Source organism: Gopherus flavomarginatus, chromosome 1 (genome assembly GCF_025201925.1).
Source record: "Gopherus flavomarginatus isolate rGopFla2 chromosome 1, rGopFla2.mat.asm, whole genome shotgun sequence".
NCBI classification, from domain to species: Eukaryota; Metazoa; Chordata; order Testudines; family Testudinidae; genus Gopherus; species Gopherus flavomarginatus.
This window is the reverse complement of record NC_066617.1, coordinates 103,521,386-103,528,697: the sequence shown is the minus strand read 5'-3', so window position 1 is coordinate 103,528,697 and position 7,312 is coordinate 103,521,386. Positions and strand designations below refer to the sequence as shown.

Here is a 7,312-nt window from a genome sequence, read left to right as displayed (position 1 = left end):
TACTTCTACAAAAAAATTCTACCACCTTGTTTTCAAAATTCTTCACCTGCAGTCCATGCTGGGACAGGAGGCTTTGCACTGAAGAGTTTTCTCTTCTTCTCCATAGTGCTGCTCCTCAGTTCAGACAAGAAATCCCAACTGTACACAAAGAAAAGCACAACTGACCCAAATATGTAAATAAACAAAGCATTTACCTGGCCTGTGCTCCAGCAGAGCACTTTAGCTTCACACTACCCCAATGCCTGCCTTTAGCACACAACCCAGCTGTTTTATTCAGTTCTTCTTTTACTCCAATCTTTCCAACTGTGGCACACAGAGGAGCATGTATGTACATTCTCTGCTGTTCGGTCAAAAGGGAAACAATAAGAACCCATCAGAAAGGATTCAATAGCTAGAAGATTTAATGTTTCATGTACACTTGAAATAAACCTGGAAAAATGCCAACTAATATATTTGGGGGAAATGAATCTAAAATCTAGCTAGACAATGGGAGAGGGACACTAGCAGGAATGCTCAGAGGCCTATGGGGAACAGTCAACAGCAAAATAGATATGAAATTGCTATATGTGTAAAAAGGCTTGTATCCCCATCCATACCACTAGTGGAAATACCCATGGGAGAGGGCCTGAGAAGACAACTCCATGAGGCTCTCCTGGTGGAGTTTCCTCCATTCCACAAGGGAAGCAACGCTACCCCCAACCCATCTCCAAGATAAGCAGTTGTTCTGCCCCGAGCCTAGCAGAATGAGTGAGATTTGCAGAAAGCAATGACCTCCTGTGGACTCTATCTGTATGGAGTACTTGTGCCTTTGCACTAGCTCTGGGGCCTCTGGTGCTCCTTAGCAGGGCTCCCAAAGGAGCCACATTACCAGGGCTTTCCCTGCCTGCTGCAGTTCTGGGGACACTATTAATAGGGGCTTTTGATGCTGAGAAGCAAGCTCCAGAAAAACTATCGTGCAGCAAAGAGCTGCTTAAAGAAAATCAGACAGCTAATGATGACTAAGTTGAGCAGCAGTTGTGGACAGTTGATTTTACGTATTTATTTAAAAACTACCACCACCACACATGATTTGAAACCTTCAAGTTGAGTATACAATAAGCCTATGTACCAGCCTTAGCTTACGACTGTTAGCCTTTTCTTCTCTCCTCCATTGCTCCCATTATTTATCACACTCATTGGTTGCAACGTGTCTTAAATTAGACTGAAATCTCGTTGGAGCAGGAGTCATGCCTTCTTGTGTGTTGTGCCTCTAGCGTAGTCGGGTCCTGACTCTCACTGAGGCCTCTGGGCATCACTGCAATACAAATAATAAACCATTATAATAAATTTTACCTATTCTGCATAGTCTCCAGCCCTTTCCCTGTGTAGATTCTGACCATATGCAAAGATCTGCATAAGTTCCTAGGGATGGTTTTACAGAGGAGATTGTTCTCTGCATGGCAGGGAAGATCTTCATGTGGAAATCTCTCTGTATCTAGGGATCAGCCTGTGACTATCTGGGCCAATATATTTTGGGCTGCTTACACAAAGGCATCAAGTCCCAAAACAGGAAGGTAAAAATCTCTTTTTAAATGTCTCTAATGACACTACTTTTAGAATACTACTGTGAATTCAGTTCTGAGTTGCAGAAAGAAGAAACACACAGAAAAGCAAGGATTTGCAGGTCAGGTCTATGAGGGAAGACTCTAAGAGTAAGAGAGCTAGGGGCTAAATCATGGCCTTGGAGTGTCTGCAGTGCAGACCCTAGATGGAGGATTGTAGCTTGAGTGACTCCTGAAGGGGAATGCCCCCCACAGGCATTTGCCCAATTCTTGACCATCTCCAGAAGCGGAGTCCATGACTCCACATCGCCAGGCACAGGAGGAACCTAATATAGATGGCTATATATGAAATTTAGATTTTTATTTTAAATTAAAACTCAGTTTCAGAATATTGCAAAAATCAAGCCTAATTGTGAGAACTACTGATTTTATGCATGCCCACAATTTTCAACTCTTCCTTGTTTTGTACAAAAATCTTATGAGATGCCCACTGAGCCTGCCCAGAAATGACGTTTCAGTTGCTTATAACCTTTTATTTTTAAAATTCTCCATTAGCGACCACAGATTTAAGAGAGCACACCCTCTACAAGAATGGCCATAGCAAGTTTCAAACTTTAACTCTGTTCAAAAAAGTAGTAATTAGAAAAATGAGTCTACGAGCCACGGTGCCTGTTAGTGACTCCCAATCAAGGAACACCTTCTTTTGTCATCTCAATCCTGCTCATGACAGAGGTTCCCCAGACAGGAACCTATCTCAGAGAATAACCCTTTGTGTCACTGGGGCTTAGCATCATACTGAAGGGCTTGAAATCCCATTTACATCCATTTCTTTTGGCTGGGGAGAGTGGAGATTTTGAAGGTTTCTTAAAACTGGTTAATTCTTGGTTTGGTTCAATGCCTGCCTTTCTTCCCTGAGTAAACTTTATATTTGCTCAGGAGGGTCTAATGCTTACCGATGTGTAGTTTTAGTCAAATGCCAGCCTCTTTACAAAAATGTGGAAGGGAAAGAGGAAGTAGTATACTTATGACTCCTTTCCTTTTTGATAGTTTATCCTTTATCTAAAGACCAAGGGAGGTGCTGATGGTTGTGAAATTCCATCTTCATTTTAAGATTTATGAGGGAGTGTGGACTAAAATTAAGGCCTTATATACATGAGAAAATTGCACTTATTTAACTTCAATTGGGTTTCAAATAGATTTAGTTAAACTGGTGAAAACCCCTCTGTGGACCCTCTTACTTAGGTTTAAGAGTGGCTCATTTTGGTTTACCTTCAGCTGACTTTTAGTCAACAAGCTAAACAGAAATACATCTGGTTTAAGTTAAAATAAGAGTGTCAACACAGCTTTTTGGACAAGTTTAACTGCATCTGTTTAAAATCACCACTTAGGGTATGTCTATACTACCCACTGGATTGCTGGGTAGTGTTCGACGTATCGGGGATCAATTTAATGTGTCTTGTCTGGACACGATAAATCGATCCGTGAATTGACACCTGTATTCCACCTCGACAGGAGATGTAAGTGGAGTCGATGGGGGAGCCAGGTAAGTCGAACTAAGATACTTTGACTTCAGCTACACGAATAGCATAGCTGAAGTTGCGTATCTTAGTTTGAACCCCCCGACTAGTGTAGCCCAGGCCTTAAGCTAAACTGGTACTACTGTCTGATGTACACAAGGCTTAAATTCCGCATTACTTACAAAGGCTCATGAAGCAGGAGCCTGAAATGTATAAACACAATTCAGAGGATGTGCCTAAGGGATTGGTGGTTATGAGTCATTTTAATTTTAGTGTGGATAAAACTTTGAAGCTGCACAAAGCATTTTAACTTTTCCATTGTGATTAATCGTTTCTTTGTAGGAGTTTTTCCTGCTAAATTAATATCTAATGTTGTGTGGAGTGTATGCTTGCACCTTGTATTGTGTTGCTCACCTCACCTGGTTTATGGTGAGATTAATTAACACACCTGCAGAAGTTTTCACTCATGTTTGCCATATCTGGCTTTCTGATTATGACCAGGTTGGCCTACCATTCTTCCAACCCTGCAGAAATAGTGCCACATTACTTTCTATTCAGTACCCTGGATTGTGAGGAGAGATGCTTAAAACATTGCTCCAAATGTGATGATACTATCATCCATGGCATAAAGGAGGCCATAATAAGTACCAGGTCTGTCACTGATCAAAAAAGGATATTCAATCACCAAAACAAAACATTCCTTTGAATTCCCCTTTTTCTTTCCACTTTATTTCAGTCTCCTTTTTCTGCAGAGAAATTCGGTAAAATGGGACACAGTATAGGACTTTTGTGCCTCAATTTTAGGCACATATTTTTTTCACCCCTCTGTACTCCCTATTTACAGCTGGCTGAGAACAAGAAGTGCTGAAACAGCAAAGATAAGCCTGTTCCCATGAGCTTTGCAGACCAAAGATATGTAACATTTGAATAAGCTGTATTTTGAGGTGGATATACATACTGAATCTTCTGAGGTTTACCCACCACTGCTGTACTTCTTCTACCTTTGTAAAGTATCCCAAGCTTGCTTCATAAGAACGTAAGAACGGCCGTACCGGGTCAGACCAAAGGTCCATCTAGCTCAATATCTGTGTACTGACAGTGGCCAATGCCAGGTGCCCCAGAGGGAGTGAACCTAACAGGCAATGATCAAGTGATCTCTCTCCTGCCATCCATCTCCATCCTCTGACGAACAGAGGCTAGGGACACCATTCTTTACCCATCCTGGCTAATAGCCATTTATGGACTTAACCACCAGGAATTTATCCAGTTTTCTTTTTAAACATTGTTATAGTCCTAGCCTTCACAACCTCCTCAGGTAAGGAGTTCCACAAGTTGACTGTGCCCTGCATGAAGAAGAACTTCCTTTTATTTGTTTTAAACCTGCTGCCTATTAATTTCATTTGGTGACCCCTAGTTCTTGTATTATGGGAATAAGTAAATAACTTTTCCTTATCCACATTCTCAACATCACTCATGATTTTATATACCTCTATCATATCCCCCCTTAGTCTCCTCTTTTCCAAGCTGAAGAGGCCTAGCCTCTTTAATCTCTCCTCATATAGGACCCTCTCCAAACCCCTAATCATTTTAGTTGCCCTTTTCTGAACCTTTTCTAGTGCTAGAATATCTTTTTTGAGGTGAGGAGACCACATCTGTACACAGTATTCGAGATGTGGGCGTACCATGGATTTATATAAGGGCAATAAGATATTCTCAGTCTTATTCTCTATCCCCTTTTTAATGATTCCTAACATCCTGTTTGCTTTTTTGACCGCCTCTGCACACTGCGTGGACATCTTCAGAGAACTATCCACGATGACTCCAAGATCTTTTTCCTGACTTCTTGTAGCTAAATCAGCCCCCATCATATTGTATGTATAGTTGGGGTTATTTTTCCAATGTGCATTACTTTACATTTATCCACATTAAATTTCATTTGCCATTTTGTTGCCCAATCACTTAGTTTTGCCAGATCTTTTTGAAGTTCTTCACAATCTGCTTTGGTCTTAACTATCTTGAGTAGTTTAGTATCATCTGCAAACTTTGTCACCTCACTATTTATCCCTTTCTCCAGATCATTTATGACTAAATTGAATAGGATTGGTCCTAGGACTGACCCCTGGGGAACACCACTAGTTACCCCTCTCCATTCTGAGAATTTACCATTAATTCCTACCCTTTGTTCCCTGTCTTTTAACCAGTTCTCAATCCATGGAAGGACCTTCCCTTTTATCCCATGACAGCTTAATTTACATAAGAGCCTTTGGTGAGGGACCTTGTCAAAGGCTTTCTGGAAATCTAAGCACACTATGTCCACTGGATCCCCCTTGTCCACATGTTTGTTGACCCCTTCAAAGAACTCTAATATATTAGTAAGACACGATTTCCCTTTACAGAAACCATGTTGACTATTGCTCAACGGTTTATGTTTTTCTATGTGTCTGACAGTTTTATTCTTAACTATTGTTTAGACTAACTTGCCTGGTACCGACATTCACCTTACCCCTGACTCTTTTGCTTGCTGCAAGACCAATAAGGGCTGCCTTTCTTTATAAATAGAAAGTCAGCCTGGCCAGTCTCCTAAGAAAAACATGCTGCTCCTGCTTTCAACAGTCCCAGGTTACAGATAACTTCCTGCAAGAGAATTTTTTTGGAGAAAAAGAGAGAAAGCTTATTACTGGTAATGTTGTTTAAGAGTTGATTCTGTGCATTCATATTTAAGGGATTGGTACCTCTCGTGATAAGCTCACTGAACCACTATCAGTGGGTGTCTGGGAAGCAGTACCATCCAAGATGGAAGGTGGGCTGAAGAGTTGTGAGATGAACAGAGGCTGAAGCACCAAATTCCCAAACCTCACCATTTGAACTGGAGATTAAGTCTAAGGGGTAGTGCTTAGTGAAAGTGGGAATTAAACTTTAAGTTTCTGTTCTGCAAGTCTCATCAGTGGGCACTAGCCTAAAGATAAGCCACAGAAGCATCCATATCTCTAGTGGTGTAGGCCTCAATTCTTGTTGGTAAGGGATTCTAGACACGTAATAACATAATCAAATGCATAAAATAATCTATTTGGCTAATATGTGAGTGGAGATCCCACCTTTTACATTTCTCCCCATACACCATGAACAACCTACTGGACATTTGGGAGGGCTTATCTCTCTCTAGATAAAAACAAATACATTCTTCATATCTAAGATGCGGAGATAGGTCTCCCCCGGGTGTGAGTGCAGGTTTGGGAAGAAGACCAGGAGGGAGATAGATGGGTTAATATTAAAGTCCATCACACTTTAAGAATACATTCTGGATTGGTTGTAAGACCACTTGGCTCTTAGGGTAACACCACCACCAGAGCTTGCAACTCACTGATGCTCCTAGCAGCAATGATAACTACAAAGAAGGTTGTGTGAGACAGGTAATCCAAAGAGCAATCCACAGGAAGCTCAAAGGATGGCTCCATAGGCAAGAATTCTGGAGCAATCCCTTCAGCCACTGTCCAAGCTGAGAATCTCTTCCATTTGATGATACTTCAGAGTTTACAATTGATCTGACACTGCTAATATTCAGTGCAGTCTTTTCCGCAAGGAAGTCAACAGGTGTTTTGCTGTGGCAAGCCCTTACATTCTAGAGGAAGAATTCAAGAGATACTATCAGACGCATTGCTGAAGATGAGTCAAGACGTGTTCTACCCACTACTTCTGTTTCATCCACTAATTTTATAATTAGATTTTTTTTAAAATTAGTCAATTTTGCTTAGCAATTTTGCTGTTCTTTATTAGCTAATGCTGCTTATGGCTGGATTGTAACCACTGGATTGTACCTGGCCTGGAGAGAACTTGCCAAGTGCCTTCCTGCCAATTATTTTTGGGGGGGGGGGAGTGGCTGGCAGGTTAGGACGGACCCGCTTATTAATGCTCAGCTTTAGCAATACTGGTGGTAACACAGCAGAGAGGGCTGAGGCCTGGGAGGTGATACCCTAGGTCTGGCAGGGCCCAGCGTGAGGTCATGGATGCTGGGCCCTCACCCACTCAGCATCCCCTGAGTCAGGGAGCAATGGGTGGCCATCACTGGGAGAGGAGCTGACGGCCAATGCCCCAAAGCAGCCAGGGGCCATCGCCCCTGAACCGCACCACAGGTTGGCCACGTGATTTCCCATCGTCACAGACAGCAGCCTCGCCCTCCAGCCCTGGGCTCGCATTCAGAACGCGTGCGGGGCAGCAGGGCGAGCACCGAATCATCGCTCGAGCTGGGCGGACCCC

At 42.4% G+C, this 7,312-nt stretch overlaps 1 long non-coding RNA gene across 1 annotated transcript; it reads right to left on the bottom strand.

Annotated features, from left to right (window-relative positions):
* Nucleotides 1-1,014: 1,014 nt before the first annotated feature.
* LOC127036575 (uncharacterized) lies at nucleotides 1,015-5,687 on the bottom strand. Its single transcript, XR_007770182.1, has 2 exons — nucleotides 5,562-5,687; nucleotides 1,015-1,294 (listed from the first exon to the last, which is right to left on the bottom strand). It is a non-coding gene; the product is annotated as an uncharacterized LOC127036575 (long non-coding RNA).
* Nucleotides 5,688-7,312: the final 1,625 nt, after the last annotated feature.